We start from the raw sequence: 23,332 nt of genomic DNA on the forward strand, positions 1-23,332 counted from the left end.
ATTTTTAGTAGATTTTATAAGGAAATAAGAGCATATGCAAACATTACATATATAGGTATTAGAGATGAGCGAACGTGTTCTTCCGAGCTTGATATTCGTGCGAATATTAGGGTGTTCGGGATGTTCGTTATTCGTAACGAACACCATGCGGTGTTCTGGTTATTTTCACTTCCTTCCCTGAGACGTTAGCGCGCTTTTCTGGCCAATTGAAAGACAGGGAAGGCATTACAACTTCCCCCTGTGACGTTCAAGCCCTATACCACCCCCCTGCTGTGAGTGGCTGGGAAGATCAGGTGTCACCCGAACATAAAAGTCGGCCCCTCCCGCGGTTCGCCTCAGATGCGGTGTGAGTTAGATGAGGGACAGTGCTGTTTGTACCGGAGCTGCTGTAGGGAAAGAATTGGTAGTTAGTGTAGGCTTCAAGACCCCCCAAAGGTCCTTATTAGGGCCACTGATAGCTGTGTGTTGGCTGCTGTTAGCAGTGGCAAATTTTTTTTTCTCAAAATCGCCTCTGCAGACCGTTGCACCTGGCATTAGGGACAGAAGTGCTGCATAGGCAGGGAGAGTGTTAGGAGTGAGTGTAGCCTTCAAGAACCTCAACGGTCCTTTCTAGGGCCATATTTATCCGTGTGCAGTACTGTCCAGGCTGCTGTTAGCTGTGCTGCATTTTTTTTTGCTTCTCAAAATCGCCTCTGCAGACCATTGCACCCTCCATTGATACTGCAGGGAAAGAATTGTATAGGCAGGGCGACAACACAGTTGTTATTCATTGAATATACGCAGTGCTGCCTTTTGGTGCCAAAAAACTGAAAACAAATCTATTTGTCCAGCCTCTGTCCGTCCTAAGGGCGGTGGACACGTGTGAGCTGCGTGAACAACATTGCTAAATCAGACGCACCCAGCTACGCTTTACTGCTGGCTTCGCCATTTGCTTTCCTTAATTGGGAAAAAAATACCTGCTCTCCAAGTGTTATAATAACTCTGCTACCCTCACGTTCTGTGACACATAAGCAGGGACACAGCACAGTTATTAAACTTCTCATGTTCATTGAATATACGCAGTGCTGCCTTTTGGTGGAAAAAAACTGAAAACAAATCTATTTGTCCAGCCTCTGTCTGTCCTAAGGGCGGTGGACACGTGTGAGCTGCGTGAACAACATTGCTAAATCAGACGCACCCAGCTACGCTTTACTGCTGGCTTCGCCATTTGCTTTCCTTAATTGGGAAAAAAATACCTGCTCTCCAAGAGTTATAATAACTCTGCTACCCTCACGTTCTGTGACACATAAGCAGGGACACAGCACAGTTATTAAACTTCTCATGTTCATTGAATATACGCAGTGCTGCCTTTTGGTGGAAAAAAACTGAAAACAAATCTATTTGTCCAGCCTCTGTCCGTCCTAAGGGCGGTGGACACGTGTGAGCTGCGTGAACAACATTGCTAAATCAGACGCACCCAGCTACGCTTTACTGCTGGCTTCGCCATTTGCTTTCCTTAATTGGGAAAAAAATACCTGCTCTCCAAGAGTTATAATAACTCTGCTACCTTCACGTTCTGTGACACATTAGCAGGGACACAGCACAGTTATTAAACTTAGATAATTCATTCACTAGAGGCAGTGGGGCCTTTCGTTTTCCAAAAAGGGCAAAAATTATATTTGGCCTGCAGTCTTGCGCCAATTTATTTCCTGCCTGTGAAATCAAATCACTGGTAATACAGCATGCTGAGGGGTAGGGGTAGGCCTAGAGGACGTGGACGCGGCCGAGGACGCGGAGGGCCAAGTCAGGGTGTGGGCACAGCCCGAGCTCCTGATCCCGGTGTGTCGCAGCCGACTGCTGCGCGATTAGGAGAGAGGCACGTTTCTGGCGTCCCCACATTCATCGCCCAATTAATGGGTCCACGCGGGAGATGGTTATTAGAAAATGAGCAGTGTGAGCAGGTCCTGTCCTGGATGGCAGAAAGTGCTTCGAGCAACCTATCGTCTACCCGCAGTTCTGCGCCGTCCACTGCTGCCAATCCGAATCCTCTGTCTGCTGCTCCTCCTTCCTCCCAGCCTCCTCACTCCACTACAATAACACCTGCTCAGGAGCGGGAACACTCCCAGGAACTGTTCTCGGGCCCCTGCTTAGATTGGGCAGCAGCGGTTCCTCTCCCACCAGAGGAGTTTATCGTCACTGATGCCCAACCATTCGAAAGTTCCCGGGGTCCGGGGGAAGAGGCTGGGGACTTCCGCCAACTGTCTCAACAACTTTCTGTGGGTGAGGAGGACGATGACGATCAGACACAGTTGTCTTGCAGTGAGGTAGTAGTAAGGGCAGTAAGTCCGAGGGAGCAGCGCACAGAGGATTCGGAGGAAGAGCAGCAGGACGATGAGGTGACTGACCCCACCTGGTGTGCAACGCTTACTCAGGAGGACAGGTCTTCAGAGGGGGAGTCAAGGGCATCAGCAGGGCAGGTTGCAAGAGGCAGTGCGGTGGCCAGGGGTAGAGGCAGGGCCAGACCGAATAATCCACCAAGTGTTTCCCAAAGCGCCCCCTCGCGCCATGCCACCCTGCAGAGGCCGAGGTGCTCTAAGGTCTGGCAGTTTTTCACAGAGACGCCTGACGACCGACGAACAGTGGTGTGCAACCTTTGTTGCGCAAAGCTCAGCCGGGGAGCCAACACCAACAGCCTCACCACCACCACCATGCGCAGACATATGATGGCCAAGCACCCCACAAGGTGGGACGAAGGCCGTTCACCGCCTCCGGTTTGCACCCCTGCCTCTCCCCCTGTGCCCCAACCTGCCACTGAGATGCAACCCCCCTCTCAGGACACAGGCACTACCGCCTCATGGCCTGCACCCACACCCTCATCTCCGCTGTCCTCGGCCCCATCCAGCAGTGTAGTTCAGCGCACCGTTCAGCCGTCGCTTGCGCAAGTGTTCGAGCGCAAGCGCAAGTACGCCGCCACGCACCCGCACGCTCAAACGTTAACCGTCCGCATAGCAAAATTCATCAGCCTTGAGATGCTGCCGTATAGGGTTGTGGAAACTGAGTCCTTCAAAAGTATCATGGAGGCGGCGGCCCCGCGCTACTCAGTTCCCAGTCGCCACTACTTTTCCCGATGTGCCGTCCCAGCCCTGCACGACCACGTCTCCTGCAACATTGTGCGCGCCCTCACCAACGCGGTTACTGCCACGGTCCACTTAACTACGGACACGTGGACAAGCACAGGCGGGCAGGGCCACTACATCTCCCTGACGGCACATTGGGTGAATTTAGTGGAGGCTGGGACAGAGTCAGAGCCTGGGACCGCTCACGTCCTACCCACCCCCAGAATTGCGGGCACCAGCTCGGTGCTGGTATCTGCGGAGGTGTATGCTTCCTCCACTAAAGCACCCTCCTCCTCCTCCTCTGTCTCGCAATCAAGATGTGTTAGCAGCAGCCTGTCGCCAGCAGTCGGTGTCGCGCGGTGTGGCAGCACAGCGGTGGGCAAGCGTCAGCAGGCCGTGCTGAAACTACTCAGCTTAGGCGATAAGAGGCACACGGCCCACGAACTGCTGCAGGGTCTGACACAGCAGACCGACCGCTGGCTTGCGCCGCTGAGCCTCCAACCGGGCATGGTCGTGTGTGACAACGGGCGTAACCTGGTGGCGGCTCTGCAGCTCGGCAGCCTCACGCACGTGCCATGCCTGGCCCACGTCTTTAATTTGGTGGTTCAGCGGTTTCTGAAAAGCTACCCACGCTTGTCAGACCTGCTCGTAAAGGCGCGCCGGCTCTGCGCACATTTCCGCAAGTCCCACACGGACGCTGCCACCCTGCGCACCCTGCAACATCACTTTAAGCTGCCAGTGCACCGACTGCTGTGCGACGTGCCCACACGGTGGAACTCTACGCTCCACATGTTGGCCAGGCTCTATGAACAACGTAGAGCTATAGTCGAATACCAACTCCAACATGGGCGGCGCAGTGGGAGTCAGCCTCCTCAATTCCTTTCAGAAGAGTGGGCCTGGTTGGCAGACATCTGCCATGTCCTTGGTAATTTTGAGGAGTCTACCCAGGTGGTGAGCGGCGATGCTACAATCATTAGCGTCACCATTCCTCTGCTATGCATCTTGAGAAATTCCCTGCAAACCATAAAGGCAGCTGCTTTGCGCTCGGAAACGGGGGCGGGGGAAGACAGTATGCCGCTGGATAGTCAGGGCACCCTCCTGTCTATTTCTCAGCGCGTACAGGAGGAGGAGGAGGAGCATGAGGAGGATGAGGAGGAGGGGGAAGAGACAGCTTGGGCCGCTGCTGACGGTACACCGGCTGATTGCCTGTCATCCTTTCAGCGTGTATGGCCGGAGGAGGAGGAGGAGGAGGAGGAGGATCCTGAAAGTGATCTTCCTAGTGACGACAGCCATGTGTTGCGTACAGGTACCCTGGCACACATGGCTGACTTCATGTTAGGATGCCTTTCTCGTGACCCTCGCGTTGCACGCATTCTGGCCACGACGGATTACTGGGTGTACACACTGCTCGATCCACGGTATAAGGAGAACCTGCCCACTCTGATTCCCGAAGAGGAAAGGGGTTCGAGAGTGTTGCTATACCACAGGACCCTTGCGGACAAGCTGATGGTAAAATTCCCAGCCGACAGCGCTAGTGGCAGAAGGCGCAGTACCGAGGGCAAGGTAGCAGGGGATGTGCGTAGATTGAGCAGCATGTACATCCCAGGCAGTGCAACAGTCTTTAAGGGCCTGGCCAGCTTTATGGCTCCCCACCAAGACTGTGTCACCGCTCCCCAGTCACGGCTGAGTCGGCGGGAGCACTGTAAAAGGATGGTGAGGGAGTACGTAGCGGATCGCACGACCATCCTTGGTGACGCCTCTGCCCCCTACAACTACTGGGTGTCGAAGCTGGACACGTGGCCTGAACTAGCGCTGTATGCCCTGGAGGTGCTTGCTTGTCCTGCGGCTAGCGTCTTGTCGGAGAGGGTGTTTAGTGCGGCTGGGGGAATCATCACCGATAAGCGTAGCCGCTTGTCAACCGACAGTGCCGACAGGCTAACACTCATCAAGATGAACAAAGGCTGGATTTCGACAGACTTCTGTTCTCCACCAGCGGACAGCAGCGATACGTAAGCAATACGTAGGCTGCACCCGCGGATGGAAGCTACGTTCTCTCTCACCATCCAAAACGGGGACATTTCTGCTTCATCAATCTGTGTCTAATATTCCTCCTCCTCCTCCTGCTCCTCCTCCTGAAACCTCACGTAATCACGCTGAACGGGCAATTTTTCTTAGGGCCACAAGGCTCACTCAAATAATTTTTCTGAACAATTTTTATAAGTTTCAATGCGCTTAAAAGCGTTGGAACTTTAACTTGAACCAATTTTTCGTTACACTGGGCTGCCTCCAGGCCTAGTTACCACTTAAGCCACATTAACCAAAGCGATTCACCTGCCATCTTGGTTGGGCATGGCCAATTTTTACTGAGGTACATTAGTACTGTTGGTACACCAATTTTTTGGGGCCCTCACCTACAGTGTAATCATAGTAATTTCTATGTTCTTCGCCTGCACTCATGGTACAGAAAGGTGTGTGGGGTTGGCCTACAGTTTAGCTACATAAATGTAACTTGTGCCTTGGCTATACTAAGGCTACTGAAATGGAACGAAGACTGCGCTCCCGCTATACTGCTGCTTCAGAATTGTTAATGGGGCCTGTCCTGAGTGCTACTATTGCTTACATGGAACGAAGACTGCGCTCCCGCTATACTGCTGCTTCAGAATTGTTAATGGGGCCTGTCCTGAGTGCTACTATTGCTGACATGGAACGAAGACTGCGCTCCCGCTATACTGCTACTTCAGAATTGTTAATGGGGCCTGTCCTGAGTGCTACTATTGCTGACATGGAATGAAGACTGCGCTCCCGCTATACTGCTGCTTCAGAATTGTTAATGGGGCCTGTCCTGAGTGCTACTATTGCTGACATGGAACGGACACGTGGAGAGGACACGTAGTGCCTCAAAAACATCCCCCTCCTCCTCCAACAGGGAAAACATTGTTGGCAAATGCCTTTGCATTGGTTCGTCTGGTGGCAGTCCAAGAATTTCACCTTTACCGACACAACAAGAGAGCCCCCACACCATCCCCCCGCCACGGCCCACTTAATCCTGGCCACATTCCGAAAACCAACAAAATACAACCGTGCTACTAGGTCCGCAGTCACCACCACATTACCACCAACGCGGTTACTGTTAAGGTGCATATAACCACGGACACGTGGAGAGGACACGTAGTGCCTCAAAAACATCCCCCTCCTCCTCCAACAGGGAAAACATTGTTGGCAAATGCCTTTGCATTGGTTCGTCTGGTGGCAGTCCAAGAATTTCACCTTTACCGACACAACAAGAGAGCCCCCACACCATCCCCCCGCCACGGCCCACTTAATCCTGGCCACATTCCGAAAACCAACAAAATACAACCGTGCTACTAGGTCCGCAGTCACCACCACATTACCACCAACGCGGTTACTGTTACGGTGCATATAACCACGGACACGTGGAGAGGACACGTAGTGCCTCAAAAACATCCCCCTCCTCCTCCAACAGGGAAAACATTGTTGGCAAATGCCTTTGCATTGGTTCGTCTGGTGGCAGTCCAAGAATTTCACCTTTACCGACACAACAAGAGAGCCCCCACACCATCCCCCCGCCACGGCCCACTTAATCCTGGCCACATTCCGAAAACCAACAAAATACAACCGTGCTACTAGGTCCGCAGTCACCACCACATTACCACCAACGCGGTTACTGTTAAGGTGCATATAACCACGGACACGTGGAGAGGACACGTAGTGCCTCAAAAACATCCCCCTCCTCCTCCAACAGGGAAAACATTGTTGGCAAATGCCTTTGCATTGGTTCGTCTGGTGGCAGTCCAAGAATTTCACCTTTACCGACACAACAAGAGAGCCCCCACACCATCCCCCCGCCACGGCCCACTTAATCCTGGCCACATTCCGAAAACCAACAAAATACAACCGTGCTACTAGGTCCGCAGTCACCACCACATTACCACCAACGCGGTTACTGTTAGGGTGCATATTACCAGTCTGACTGGGGCATGCAGACACCTTGACAGAATGAATAGTGTGTGGCACATAGCTTCCCCATTGCTATGCCCACGTGTGCAGCTCCTGATGGCGGTGGCACAGGATTCTATTTCTCATTGCTTCTGTACAGCATTGTGGGCTATCGCCCCGCCCCTATTAAAGAGGGTCGCTGCCTAGCCGTGCCAACCCTCTGCAGTGTGTGCCTGCGGTTCCTCCTCATGGCAGACGCACTTCTAAATAGACATGAGTGTGGCGTGGCATGAGGGCAGCTGAAGGCTGCGCAGGGACACTTTGGTGTGCGCTGTGGGGGGGAGGGGGGGCGGTTGGGCAGCATGTAACCCAGGAGAAGTGGCAGTGGAGTGTCATCCAGGCAGTGATTGTGCTTTGTTGTAGCTAGTGTGGTGCTTAGCAAAGGTATGCTATGCTAATGAGGGCTTTTCAGAAGTAAAAGTTGTTGGGAGGGGGGCCCACTCTTGCCGGTATTGTGGCTTAATAGTGGGACCTGTGAACTTGAGATGCAGCCCAATATGTAGCCCCTCGCCTGCCCTATCCGTTTCTGTGTCATTCCCATCACTTTGTTGAATTGCCCAGATTTTCATACATGAAAACCTTAGCGAGCATCGGCGAAATACAAAAATGCTCTGGTCGCCCATTGACTTCAATGGGGTTCGTTGTTCGAAACGAACCCTCGAGCATCCCGGGAAGTTCGTTCCGAATAACGAACACCCGAACATTTTGGTGTTCGCTCATCTCTAATAGGTATCTTTCAAATACATTGTTACAAAGTTTTCGTAATATGTCGAAAAACATTTCAAAAATTAACATTGGTACAGCAATATATATTTTAAATCCTGTTGATTGCTCTAAGAGATTTGCAATATGTGAAAGAGTGCAACAAAACAAGTTTAAACATATCAGAACTTATTTTTCTGTTCAAAATTCTGCCAATTGTTCCAAATGCTATTAAATTTAGATACACGGTTGTTGGATTTTGCATAAATCTTTTCATAAGAATAGTGGTCTGAAACTGCATCTAGGAGATCTCCAATTGAGGGAAGAGAGATCCTCTTCCATTTTTTTGCTATAATATTTTTGGCGGTTAGTAGAAAGTGGCATATCCACCCTCTTTTCTTTTTTGGGATAACTTGGCAATCAATAAGAAGGAGTGCCAATTGAGGCGAACACATTAAACGTATGCCAGTTGTATTTTGAATGGTGTTGAATACCTCACACCAATAACCATGAATCAGGGGGCACTCCCAAAACAAGTGGTAAAGGGTACCTACTTGACCGCAATTTCTCCAACATAAATTAGAGTAATTTGGGAAAAACCTTGCCATTTTTGAGGGTGTATAATACCAGTTCGTTAACACTTTATAATGGGTTTGGAGAATGTTGGCTGAAAGAGTGGCTTTATTGGCCCATTCAAAGGCTTTCAGCCATACCGGAAGTGGTGTATTTTTTTTAAAATGTGTGTTCCCAGTTTAGTAGATGTATCTTCTTTGCTCTATTAGCATGTTGGGTAATTGTGCTATAGAAAACTTTGATTTGGAAAGCATGAGAATTTTTGCATCTGAAAAATATGTCTTCTACTTCCTTCGGGAAGGAGAAATTGTATATATCAGCCTGTTTAAGAAAGGAGAGAATTTTTATATATGAGAAAGATTCTAAATCTGGTACACCAAATTTGTTTTGGATTGTTTGAAAAGGAAGAGGTTTAGCTTTGTACAGTATGTCAGAGATGGATTTTACTCCCTTTGACAACCACCTGTTTAGGTTAAGATCCCGGATGAAATATGAGAGGACTTCAAATGGAAGCTCAGCTGGGAGGCCCCTATATTCAGGTTTACATCCAAGTGCCAACTGATTCCAAAGCTGGAGGGTATTTGACATTAATAGAGAGATATCTTGGAGATATATTAGCGGAGAAATCCTTGGATTTAGGGCTCCAAGAATGGAGGCTTTGATTAAGGAGTCCAGATGTCTGTTTCCATTCCTATTTTTCTCTATATGACATCAAGAGGAGGGTAATTGGGTTTTTAATAGAGATGAGCGAACGTACTCGTAATGAGTACTTACGCACCCGAGTACCGCCATTTTTGAGTACTTCAGTACTCGGGCGTAAAGATTCGGGGGGCGCCGGGGGGCGGGGAGAGGCGCGGCGGTGCGGGGGGGAGCAGCGGGGAACAGGGGGGAGCCCTCTCTCTCTCCCTCTCCCCCCCACTCCCCACTGCTACCCCCCGTGCCGCCACGGCGCCCCCCGAATCTTTACGCGCGAGTACCGCTGTACTCGAAAATGGCGGTGCTCGGGTGCGTAAGTACTCGTAACGAGTACGTTCGCTCATCTCTAGTTTTTAACCAAGCACCAGATTGACTTAGTATAGAAGCTTTGTAGTAGTTGTGGTGATTGGGTACACCAAGGCCTCCCTGTTTCTTATGTAAGTATAATATTGACGCCGCTAGTCTTGGTTTTTTGTCACACCAAATAAAGTTAAGTAGTTGTTTCTGAAATCTTTGAATCGTGGGTGGGGGAATCGGGTAGGACAATGTGCGGAAGAGATACAGCACTTTCGGGAGTAATAACATTTTATAAAGTGCTATTCTGCCAAACCAGGATGGTTCCTTTTTACCCAATTCCTCCATCTCCATTTGGAGGGAGGTATATAGGGGATCAAAGTTCGCGGAAATTGTTTCAGGTAGATTTTGACATATTTTAGTACCTAAATACGGTATCTCAGTTTTCCACTGGTAGGGAAACTCCCTCTGTATGTCCAGTTTTAAGACAGGATCGATATTGATTCCTAATATCTGGGATTTATCAGAGTTTAATTTGTAAAGAGAGGCGTTGCTGTATTGCGTGATGCAATTTTTTACACCCCTGAGGCCTTAGTCACACGGGCGTTTTTTCAGGCGATTTGCGCATCGCATGACGGATGCGCATGCGCAAATCGCGTGACCGGAGCCGAAAAATCGCCGGAAAAATCGCCTGAAAATCTGCTCCTAGCCGCGTTTCATTAGAAACGGGCCGGAGCTGTCCAGCGCATTGCATTCAAAGGAGACGGCAATAGAGCCGGCTCCATTTAAAGCAATGCGCTGCGGGCGACCCCGGGATGAATTGTCGGGAAGGGCTTAAATATATAAGCCCTTCCCTGCAATTCATCCTAAAATGTGTAAAAATAAAAAATATATATGTACTCACCTTCTCCCGGCAGCCGGAGCTCCGCGCGACCGTCCTGCAGTGCGTGTGAAGGGGGTGTGAGTCAGACCTGCCCCCTGATTGGCTCAGCGCTGAGCCAATCAGAGGCATGTCTCACTCACACCCATTCATGAATTCATGAATGGATGTGAGTCAGACCTGCCCCTGATTGGCTCAGCGCTGAGAGGCAGCAGTCACTCACCCATTCATGAATTCATGAATGGGTGTGTGAGTGAAACCTGCCTCTGATTGGTCAGGGCTGTGACCAATCAGAGGCAGATCATTCAGCAGGTGGGGATTTTAAAGCCCCGTCGGCTGAATAGTGCCGAGAAGCAGTTCAGGAGAACTGACAGCGGCCGCGGCTGGACTCCGGCTGCAGCGGAAAGGTGAGTATACAATTTTTTTTTATTTTAACACATTTTAGGATGAATTGCAGGGAATGGCTTATATATTTAAGCCCTTCCCGACAATTCACCCCACGCACGCCGGCAGCCCATTGCTTTCAATGGAGCGGCTGTATTGCCGGCTCCATTGAATTCAATGGGCAAACATCGTTCTCTGTCACAGCTGTTACAGCTGTGGCAGAGAAGAATGATTTGTCTTCTATATGTTCTCAATGGGGTCGGCGCTGCTGCCGCCGGCCCCATTGAGCGCATATAAAGAAGAGAACAGGAATCGCAGATCGCTGATAGGTGCGATCTGCGATTTCTGTTCTATAATTTATCGGACGAGCGCATAAAAAGCGCTCATGTGTCCGATACCATTGCAAAGCAATGGTTTTATAAAATCGCCGGACGCATGCGCATGCGCAAATCGCGGCTAAAAACGCCCGTCTGACTAAGCCCTTAGAGAGTTCAGAGGGTCTGTCATAGTAATAATAATATCATCGGCAAAAAGACCTATCTTGTGTTGTCTCAAGCCCATAGATATGCCTCTGATCTCTGGAGAGGTTCTGATCATTTCTGCAAGGGGTTCTATTGTCATAACAAAAAGCAAAGGAGATAATGGACATCCCTGTCGGGTACCATTTGTTATATAGAATGATGAGGACAACACCCCATCAACCAAGACTTTAGCTGAAGGTTTTATATATAAAGCCTGGACTGCTCGCAGGAAGCACTCGCCCACCCCAAATCTCCGTAACACTTCAAATGCAAAGCCCCAGTGCACTCTATCGAACGCCTTCTCCGCATCCAGGGAAAGGAGCAGAGAAGGCGTCCGACTCGAGGTGATCCGATCCAGCAAGTTTTATATCTTGCGTGTGCCATCCGTGGCACTCCTTCCCTTCGTAAAGCCCACCTGGTCATTATGTATGACCTTGGGTAGGACCTCCAAAAGTCTATAGGCCAATATTTTAGCATATATTTTTAGATTAGAGTTTAGGAGGGAAATAGGTCTGAAATTTGCTGGTGTTGTAGGGGGCTTGCCTGGTTTGGGAAAGGTGACGATAGTGGCTTGAAGTATTTCTTCATGCATGGAACCTCGGTCCATCGCTTCATTAAATAGTGAATTTAGATGTGGGGATAGCAGTTGAGCAAAATTCTTATAATACTCCTTTGAAAGTCCGTCAGGTCCAGGGGATTTGTGATTTTTTAGATCCTGTATGGCCTTATGAATTTCTGCATTAGAAATTGGCTTGTTTAGTGTGTCTTTCTGGGTGACTAATGTAGGGAGACCTAATCTGTCTAGGAAATTATTTATTAACTCCGGGGTGGGCTGGAAGATGTCGGGGTTATCTCTAAGGTTGTAAAGGTTTTTGTAATAGTCCTTAAACTGCTCAGCTATTTTTTGGGGGTGGGAAATTTTTACTTGAGGGGCATTGTTGCTGACGATGAATGGGATTTTTGCTTTCATTTGTTTGTTTTTTTACCAGACTTGCCATCAACTTTGAAGGTTTGTCCATGTAGGAATAGAAGTTTGCCTTGGAATACATCAGACCCCTATTATAATTATCTAGTAGCGTTTTTTTTTAATTCTCTTCTCAAGAAAGATAGCTTTATTAAGAATTTATTTTGTGAAGATTCTTGATGGAGTGATTCCAGTTTCTTTATTTTTTCTAGTAAGAGGTCTATCTTTTCTCGTTTGTTTTTATTTTGTTGTATTTTGAGTTTTATTAGTACACCTCTTATAACTGCCTTGTGGGCGTTCCACAATGTGGCGTTGTTTATATCAGGGGTAGAGTTAAGAGAGAAGTATTCCTCCAAGGCTTTATTGATGATTTTTTGGTTTTCGGGGATATTATACAGATTGGTGTCATTACGCCAGATCTTCGCTAGGGTACAAGGTGTGCCCACATTTAGTTCTATGTGTATCGGTGCATGGTCCGACCAAGTGGAAATTCCCATTGTGGAGTCGGTAACCGAAGTGAGAGTCTCTCTGTCCACCAGGAACATGTCTATCCTTGAATATGTTTTGTGCCTTGGAGAGAAAAAGGTGAATTCCTTTGAAGAGGAATTGAGACATCCAAATGTGTCATATAACCCCTCTTTGTGTAACCACGGGTGGAGGACCGGCATGCTCCTGGTGGATGCTGTGGAGTCTATTTCCTTGTTTGCTATTATGTTGAAGTCTCCACATACAATCAATTTGCCTGTAAAGACTCTTTTAACTTTCTTTATTACCTTGTTCAGAAAAGAAATTTGGGATTTATTAGGTGCATAAATGTTCACCAAAGTAATCGGTGAGTTATTAATAGAGCCCTGCAATATCAGATATCTGCCCTTGTCATCTGAAATTTGTTTATTAAGAGAAAAATGCAGGCCATCTCTCAGGGTGATTAGCACCCCAGCGTGTTTTTTGTGGGCATTTGAAAAGTAAACCTGTGGGTATTGTTTATTTGAAAATTCAGGGCAAGATTGTTGGGCGAAGTGCGTTTCCTGCAAGCATAAAATATCTATATTGGACGCTTTAACATCCTTCCAGACCATTGAGCGTTTGAATGGGGAGTTCAGTCCCCTAACGTTCTGGGAGCAAATTTTTATATGCATTCTAAGAATAAGTTATGAGCATTTCTATTTGGAACACATAAGCAGCGTAGCAAGCATATGAATTTAAAACAAAATTACAGGCGGAAACAGAAATATGCCTGTTAACATTAAGTTGTATATGAGTTGCAATATTCATACTATTCAAGAGGGCAGGCCTAAAATAGTCAATCTTATTGCTAGAAAGCATCAAGATAGGCCTTTTAAGGAAAAGGTAGTAACTGTAAAAAATTAAACAGATAGAACTTTGGAGAAAAACAGGTATAAAAACCTGAATCCTGTTGTTGGGGGGAAAGTTCGGCTTGCGGACCCTCAGCCCGGTATTGAAGGTCAGCGTAGAATGTGTCCAGCGTCATATAAAGATGAACACTTGGGGTGCCTAAGTCGTTTTCACTGAGGAGTGGAAGGAAGCGTGCGGCGATGGTAGGATTTCAGAGATTTCTGAGGTTTACTTGCTTGCGGTTCCTCTGGGAGTAGGATCTTCCATTTTGTGAGGACGTTGGCGCCCTCTTCTGGAGAGTTTAGGGCATGCACTGCATCATCTTTGTGAATTATTATTTTAGCAGGGAAACCCCATTTGTAGGGTATCTTCGCCGCTCTCAAGGATAACGTGATTAAAGAGAAGGCCTTCCTTGCTTGTATTGTATTCTGTGACAAATCGGTGAAAAGGCTTATATTTGTATATGGAGGTGGCAGGGTACCTTGCTTCCTTGCAGCTATCATCAGGGGATCTTTTATGTGGAAAAAATGGAATTTTGCTATTACATCTCTTGGGACAGAGTCTGGGAGAAAGTTCGGCTTTAGCAATCTGTGCGCTCTGTCAATTGTACATTCTAATTCCAAGACATCTGGAAGGATGCTCTTAATAAGCTTAGCAAGAAAGCTTTTTAGATCATGCTGTGGAACACTCTCTGGGATGCCTCAGAATTTTATGTTACATCTCCTGCTCCTATCCTCCAGATCTGTGAGTTTTTTCCTCATGTCTTCTACTTCCTCCTCCAGGGAGTAGTGTGCATCTATTAATTTGTTGTGGGATGCAGTTACTTCTCCCATTTTGGTTTCAATATGATCAGTCCTCTCTTCTAGATCTGTTATAGAGGTGTTTAGGGTATTTGACAGAGACTTAATGTCATTTGTAAAGATCCCCTTAAAGCTAGGATCATTTGTTTTATAAAATCTTCCGTAGCAGGCATATTGGAAGATGGGACACTTATAATAGGGTCAGGCTCAGATGTGGGGTCCTCTTGGTGTTGGTTGGTGTATGGGGAGAGTCGGGGGCGCTGTTTTTCAGGACTTGACAACGGGGTGGAGTGGGTAGATGATGGTTGAGAGCTCGCTTGCGTCATTTCACGACCATGTGGAGCTGCGCTAGTATTCCCCCCATAGGTAGCACTCACCCCGCGCCTGGATGTGATTTTCGGTGTCTCCTCTCCCTGCAGTCCCCGAGCAGCCTCCCGACTTGTCACGCCTGACAATCGAGAAGGGGAGACCTCCGCATCTTCTCTGGGGCCTGCAGGCGATGGGGAACCCTCTTTATTCAGTGGACCCCGCCTCCCCGAGCCGCGGGTGGGGAAAAAGTCTGAGACTTTGTTTAGTGGGGTTTTGATGTTCCTTCTTTTAGGCCTTTTTCTGTAAGGAACTTTCGATCCGCTTTAGATGTTTCTGAAAAAGTTAGGGTCTTTTTTTTTTTTTTTTTTATTTAATTTTTTTTATTTTTTTTTTTTTATTTTATTTAAAAAAAAAATTTTTTAATTTACATTTTTTTGTTTTTTACCTGTATGAACTGGAAGGACACAAAGCTCTGTTGTTCAGTCCACAATCCCTCCAAAGGGGTTTTTGCTTGGCTCAAGTGCAGTGAAGCAAGGCAGTGCTTATCTCAATGTAAGATCAGTTTCAGCTCACACAGCCCTGTGTGAGCTTAGGTTGTAAACTTTAGTATGGAAAAGTCTCGATCTTCAGGGACTTTATCACTGGCTTGTGGATACTTCAGAGCTATTCTCCCTGTTATCAGGTCGTTGTGTGGAGTAGGCAACAAGTTTATCTATGCCCAGGTTTTGAAAGTGGGTAATTGGCTATCCTGGGCTCCCTTATGTCGGGAGGTTTGGGGAGGTAGTGTGCGGTCTGGTGATTTCACTGACACTTCTCACTGCACACAGCTTTCAGCTGCGGCTGCCGGAGACCCGTTCCCGCGCTCCAGGAGACTTCTAATTATGTCAACTCGCCGGGTGGTCTAGCGGAGGCTGTGCTGGAGCTCCGAACTTTCTATTCTAATGTAGGGACTCACTTGAGGATGGGTGAGTTCTCCGGAGTGGCTTCAGAGGACTTCAACTATAACATGGGGAAGTTTCACTCTTTAGGAGCCCTGTCACTGGCTCGTGGGTGCTTCGGAGCTATTCTCTCCGGTATCAGCCCGTATAAACAGTGTAGGTAGTGAGTTTAACTGTGCCTAGACTTTTATGGAGCAGGTAGAAAGCTGACCTGGGCTCACTGCTATCGGGAGGTACGGGGAGATGATGTGCGGACTGATGTTAACACTGTCTCTCTCTCTCTGCCTACTGCGCTCAGCCGCGGCCGCTGGAGACTAAGATGGCGTCTCCCTCCCGCGCTTCAGGAGATTTCTGTATGTGTCACTCACCGGGCGATCTAGCGGAGGTTGTGCTGTTGCTCCGATCTCTCTCCTCCGATATAGAAATTGTTTCTATAGATAGATGAGTTCTCCAATGCGGCCCCAGAGATCTTCACTCCTCCGGTTGCGCTTGGTGGCGGAGATCTCCGTCTCTCCTGGCTTCCCTCTCCGGTAGCAAGATTTTATCCTCTTCTCCTCTCTCTAGGGATTTTTGGCATAAGTTTTAGTGAGGTTTTGGCGCTGGAATGCTTTTTAAAGTTGCTTAAAAAAATGGGCTAGAGCAGAGCTTAGGAAGACACTTCTGCTCGGGTCTGCATCTAGGCCACGCCCCCCTGCTCAAATTCATTTTGAGCAATAATTGTTATGTGTAAATGGGCCATATGGTAGATTTGTAAAAAAAAGTTGGCTTTACACTGTCAGGCAAATGCTGCAATTGCTATTGCAGAGAGATGACATAGGATGCTGATGTTTATAAAGGAAAATGTTGTAGTGGCTGATGTTTATTGCATAACTGCTAATATTTATCATATAAATGTTTGGTCTGTTTGATGTAACATGCACCATTGTGACCCTTGAAGACATTGTGTGCATAGTTTCCATCACAGTGTGCTGGCAACTTTAAAGTTTACATTACTGGTCACTGTGCTTGACAGGGCATGTGCATTTGATGGCCAAATTGTGGAGCATGTCTCATCCAGCAGGGTGACACCTGAGTGTTCATTGTTGTTTCCACTGTGATTGAGTATGCAAAAAATTATGAGAATGCACTGTTCAATGTTCAAGCGTGGCCTGTAGTTATGAGCCATGATAGAAGCCCGGGGGCTTGCTGAGAGGCTGAGTGCAACCCGACCATTTGAGTTGCAAGAAAGCCTGGAGACTCCTATTTAGAGCTTAGAGTGCTGAGTCAGTACAGTCCATTAAAATGAGGTAGCTCTAGTCATTGACCTGATGTATTTCTAAGAGATAAAAAAGCTCATCATTGAGACTATGAGTGTCAGAAAGGGAATAGATGTTGGGCTTGAGGCTCCCCTGACTTTCAAGAGATAACTTGGAGTTGGCCCGAGGCATGGTAAACTATTTCAGCTCCGTAACGGGGAATGCCAGGTGCAGTTCCTTCAGAGTCACCATTGTGCTCTTGTCCACATATTCAAGCAGGGGTACTGATAGTGACTTGTGTCCTGGCTCAGACCATACCGGTAAAGGAGAGGACTAGTTTTGGAAATAAGCCCAGTTCGTGGCTGTGGCTCAGAAACTCAGAGAAAAGCTGACATATGGCTCAGAAGCTGACATGAATTGCTTGTAGTGACCAACTTACAGTATCAACAGTAGATCTTGTATAACTTCCTTTTGCTGGGTCTTATATGTGTATATAGCTTTGCATCAACGGTGTGAAAGTTTAAAGTCACTGCCAGTATATCGGGATTAACAAACTCTTATCCAGTGACTAGAGTTGTCTCTTTGTTTTCAAGTACAAACTGTTCTCAGGCAGGAGAAGGGAGAAGAAGGAAGTGACAATCTCTGAGCCTTGCTCTAGCTGAACCATTTTGCTCTTTTTTTGTTTTTTTTAAATTTTTTTATTAAATCACTTTTTATTGAAAAGATTTTTCATTTACACTTACAAATGTATGTTACATATTCTTGGATATCCTTTTACATGTTAACAGCCTGTCATTAATCTGTTCAAATAAGGTGACGGTATGCTAGCTTAAATTTTACATAACAATCAATCAGATTCATAACATTTCAACTAGAGTTGATCTCCGTCTCTATCTCCAGCCCACTCAGGCTCATTTAAAGAACTCTGTTGGTTAATCAAAAACCGAGACAGAGTTCCCAGTCGATATCCAAAGATAAAACAGAGAGCAGAAGGGAAAGAAAAGAAAAGAAAAAAAGTGTAACAGTAGTCAAGAGATGAACAGTCCTCTCTCACCCTGTTGTCCTCCTATCAAGCCCTGTTTCTGCAACCACTGCAACCCCCCTGTGTGCGTCGATCCCTTTCATCAGAGGTCACAAGTGGGTCTCCTAAAAATGGAATGTCGCGAAAACATCCATGTTCCCAAGCGGGAGATAGAAAGAGACATAGGCAATGGGAGATAAATATAGCATGTAGATCACGCGGTGAAGTGCACACGCCGGAGTCAGTAGAGGACTAGAGCTTAACAGAAATGTGGAATAGGTGATGTGGGGGAAAACAAAGAAATAGGGGTGGGGGGAGAGAGGGTAGAAGGGGGAGTGGGGTGTGGGTGGGGGCATTCCAGCCAGAACCTAATTTGATTCGAAAGTCTTTGCATGGTGTATTGATCATGTACAATCTTTTTAAGTACTAATACACATTCCTATAAAATATAGTCTCTCTTTTATCTTCGGAAAGTGGAAAAAATAATCTTGCATATTTTATATGATTCTTTACACTGGGAACCTACAGGTCTCCTACAGTATGTGAAGGATGGTTTTTCCAAGGTAACCATACCTTAAGGAATGAAGCATGAGAGAAATTTGACCAACTAAGTAGTTCTTTAAATTGGTAAATTTGATTTATTTATCCCTCCACATCTCTTTGGATGGGGAGTTTGTGCTTCCCCAACAAAAGGGGATTAATGCTTTTGCTGCCACAATCATAAAGGACATTAGCTTGTCTTTTAGCGGATTGAATGACTCTTTTGGTCTGCTTAGAATAATTATGTCAGGGGATAGCTGTATTGTTTTTCTGAGAATTACTCCAATTTCTTTCTCCACTTCTAACCAAAAAGGCCTGATCTTGCTACAGTTCCACCAAATGTGAAGGTACGATCCTGTTTGCTCTTGGCATCTCCAACATCTATCCGACTCCGCGAGTTTATAAGCAAATAACCACTCAGGGGTTTTGTACCATCTAGACAGTAGCTTATATTGATTTTCCTGGAGTCGGACACATGGGGAAACCCCATATGAGGTTTTAAATATCGTCTTTATTTCTGCATTTGTTATTCTTATATTCAACTCCTTTTCCCAAGAAGATATATAGGTCAGTCTAGTTAAAGCACAGTGTGCAAGGAGACTTTTAGTCAGCTGTGATATCTTCCTAGCGACTTTATTCTGGTTGTTCATTAATTTTTCAAATTCTGTTGTCGGTCTTGATGACAGATGTTGGATTTTAAAGTTTCATATTATGGCTGAGAAATGTGCGATATGTAGATCCTGAACCTTTCTTTGCTGAACCAAAGTATGTATTATGGTGATGGGGTCTTTGTGTATGATTCCCTGTAAGTCCTGGACTGATAGACCTTCGAAGATGTTCCATAAGGTTTCTGGCGTCCAGACTTTCGGCTGCTTAATAATAAATGGAAGCAAGCTTAAAGGTGTATTGGGTGAGGGTATGGCTGCTAATAGATGGTAAAGAGAGTCCCAGGTCTCGGAGATGCCCCGCAACAGGATATTGAAGCCCCTATTTCGATAGGTTCTTGGACTAGGAAACCATAAGTCTTTTAAAAAAGTTTTCCCATGTGACAACTGTGCTATTCTTCTCAGTTTATGTTTTTTTATCGGGAACATTAGATATAATTATCTGTTTAGATTGATTGCCTTGTAGTATTCTGAGATGTCTGGTAATCCCACTCCCCCACACCGTTTCTTCCTAGTCATTAATGTATACGCTAACCTTGGTCGTTTGTGTTTCCAAAAAAAACACGAAAACAATTAACATTTTTTTTTAATGATTTTGGTATGTGGATCGGTAGCATTTGTACTTTATAGAGAATCTTGGGTAATATATATGTTTTGATAAGGTTCTTCCTCCCGAACCAGGATATAATAGGGAGATTGTACGCAGATAACAGAGATGGTACGCAGATAACAGAGATGTTAATTCTGTCAGTAATGGCAATAGGTTAATCTCAAGTTTTGAAAGATTGTTTGTTAGTTTAATTAATACCCAAGTAATCTATATAATGCTCTGACCAAGCATGCGGAGCAGATTTCTTGATCTCTGCTACTCTATGTGGGGATAGAGAAATATTCAGTATCACTGATTTGTTTTTGTTAACTGTGAGATTTGAAAAAGTGCGGTATAGGTCCAATAACCGATTTAAACTAGCTAGGCCTTGCTGAGGGTTTGAGATTAAGAAAAGTACATCATCAGTGAAAGCAGCCATTTGTATATAGTCTCTTCCCCTCTCAAGTCCTTGTATCTCTGGGTTTTGTCTGACAGCTTGTAGCTACCCCTGATTGGTTCCTGCGCTGAGCCAATCAGATGCAGCACTCACTCACCCATTCCTGAATTCATGAATGGGTGAGTGAGAGCTGCCTCTGATTGGTCAGGGCTGTGATCAATCAGAGGCAGCTCATTCAGCAGGCGGGAATTTTAAAGCCCCGGCTGCTGAATACTACTCAGAGCAGTTCAGTAGAACTGCCGGCCGGCCGCGGTTGAACTTCGTCTGCCGGGACCAGGTGAGTATATATTTTTTTTTGTTTTTACACATTTCTGGATGAATTTCAGGGAAGAGCTTATATTTGTAAGCCCTTCCCGAAAATTCATTGTGCGATAGAGATATAGAGAAGAGAACAGGAATCGCAGATCGCAGATAGGTGCGATCTGCGATTTCTGTTCTATAATTTATCGGACGAGCGCATAAAAAGCGCTCATGTGTCCAATACCATTGCAAAGCAATGGTTCTCTAAGATCGCATGCGCAGGCGCAGGTCGCATGGAAAATCGCCCGTGTGACCGAGGCCTTAGTGTGAACTGTAGCATTTCATGCCAGGTGTTGAAATAAATGGTCATTGATAGACAGGCTGTGTCTAGCAGATAAGGAGCTGCTATTATAGAGCCACTCACCAGTCTGGCACTTTTTTAGTTTTAAAACAAACTCTTGAACAAGCTCTAGACAGTTACGGCATAAAAGAACTCAGAAATACCCATATACAGTATTGTTCACATTTTCCTATTTGATTTTTAGTCTTAAATAAAGTGTCAAATTTGCCAAACAGGTAGAGAACCGCACTTTGTACTCACCTCGAATATAGAACTATATATAGTGTGAATATTATATTTTTATTCTTGTCATTCTAATGAAATATTAATATTTTAAGTCAATTATCATTGCATATGGCCTTATACAGTAGAAGGGGACCTTCAGTCTAATATTACCATGTTAAAAGATTCACATCGCTATATTAGGGTCTGTTCAACTCTATTGTATGAATTTAATGTCTTACCTTCTTTCTTAATGTCCATTTTATTGTTACAGTTTTACCATTTTTTTAAGAACTAGAAGCAGTTAAAAAGCATGTACCATGCTTAAAAGTAAAGACGAACTTTTTCTTGGAGGTGGAACAAGGTCAGAATCATTTTATACATTGTAAAGAACCAAAGAGCGAACTGGCAGCATTTTTATAAGGTATATAAAACCTTGCTGTATATTTTAACCTTTGCTAGAATTTCATGACAACAACTGCAAACACAATGATACTGCAATATTATCACCTGTAGATCACACGCTTCAGTTCAATGACATTATCTATACAACAGTATGAAAGATTTCTAGTTCAATTTAAGTTAATGAAAAAAATTCTCCCTTTTTTTTTTAAAAGTTGATGTGCCCATTATCTGGTTGGTAACAATTTGTCACATAAGTCAGAGAGGGCACGAGTTTCTAATAATTTACCTCTTCAAGACTAAGGAAGTTTAGGTCAAATATCATCCTTTGTATTTTTGTATCAATTTGTGGTAAAAACATCATTGAATTCCGTATTTCTTATTTTTCTTTTAGCAAAGTGAAATTAAAAAAATACATTCTGCTATTATTATTTTTAGTAGTAGTAGTAGTAGTAGTAGTAGTATTAAGGTGTTCTTGCATTTGTTTTCTGATTTACTTTATGACTTTTATAAAACAATTACTTTTTTTAAATTATTTTTTTACGTGTGAATTTTTTGCTATTATTTCTTTACCCATATTTATTTTTGTGCCCCACTATGGACATTATTAGACAATTATTATCCGTTATTTATATTTAAGAAAAATTCTCCATTTTGACCTCTTTGAACCAGAGGTTTCCATGCCATTACCTTTGCCCCACTCTCAGATCACAGGTGTCTGTGAAAGTCATTTGAATGTTTCAGTGTTTTAATGTTAAAACTGTTTCAGTGTTATACATGGATATGATATAGACCCTCTTGACTTTAATTGGTATAGTGATAGCTAAAGCAAGATGTAAAATCTAAAAGTTCTTTCTGCTACCATCCTTAAAAGGGTATTCCAAGACCAAAGTCAAATTAAAAAAGTCATAAATCATCTCATTGCTGCTATATTAAGTCCTTCCATATCTTTCCTTTGGATTTTCTGCTCCTCGTTCCAAGGAATCCACTGTGCATTCTTTGTTTACATCTATTCATAGACATCCTGTCTGCTGCTTTTACATTTCTTATCATCCCCCGGGCTTCATCTGACACTATTTAAGAACCCCAGCAACGTGGCATATGGCAAACAAGACTTATAGCGTAATTTGTCTCTCTTGCCTTTCTCCCCAGTCTCCACTTCCTGGACTTCCTCTGCTCCTTCTTTTGCTCTTCAAGCCCAAAGCTGCCAATGTACCAGGATAGAGAGACAGAAAAACATTTCAGGAAGAAAATGGCTGTGGCCATCAGGGGTGCGCCGTCCGGATCCACAAGAAGATGCCACTCACCTGAAGCACTGAGAGGAAGGGTGAAGTAGAGGCTTGCCGGCAGGATTAAATAGGCTGCTCTCAGGAGTGCTAGAGAGACTGGTGATGTGAAAAGTTGCTCCTTAAATTAGAGACACCAGACCTATTACTTGGTTATTAGACATGAGTGAGCACCAAAATGCTCGGGTGCTCGTTACTCGGGACGAAATTTTCGCGATGCTCGAGGGTTCGTTTCGAGTAACGAACCCCATTGAAGTCAATGGGCAACCCGAGCATTTTTGTATATCGCCGATGCTCGCTAAGGTTTTCATTTGTGAAAATCGGGGCAATTCAAGAAAGTGATGGGAACGACACAGCAACGGATAGGGCAGGCGAGGGGCTACATGTTGGGCTGCATCTCAAGTTCACAGGTCCCAGTATTAAGCCACAATAGCGGCAAGAGTGGGCCCCCCCCCCGCACTGTCAGCATAAAGATTGTTCTCCTCTGCCACAGCTGTAACAGCTGTGGCAGAGAAGAACGATGTTAGCCCATTGAATTCAATGGAGCCGGCAATACAGCAGGTTCCACTGAAAGTAATGGGCTGCCGGCGTGCGCGGGATGAATTGTTGGGAAGGGCTTAAATATAGAAGCCCTTCCCTGCAATTCATCCAGAAATGTGTAAAAATAAAAATATATACCGTATATACCGGCGTATAAGGCGACGGGGCGTATAAGACGACCCCCCAACTGTCACCTTATATGCCGGGAATACAGCGGAGCAAAGAATAAAAATCATTACTCACTTCCCCCGGCGTTCTGCGGCGCT

Source organism: Eleutherodactylus coqui, chromosome 1, assembly GCF_035609145.1.
Source record: "Eleutherodactylus coqui strain aEleCoq1 chromosome 1, aEleCoq1.hap1, whole genome shotgun sequence".
NCBI classification, from domain to species: domain Eukaryota; kingdom Metazoa; phylum Chordata; class Amphibia; order Anura; family Eleutherodactylidae; genus Eleutherodactylus; species Eleutherodactylus coqui.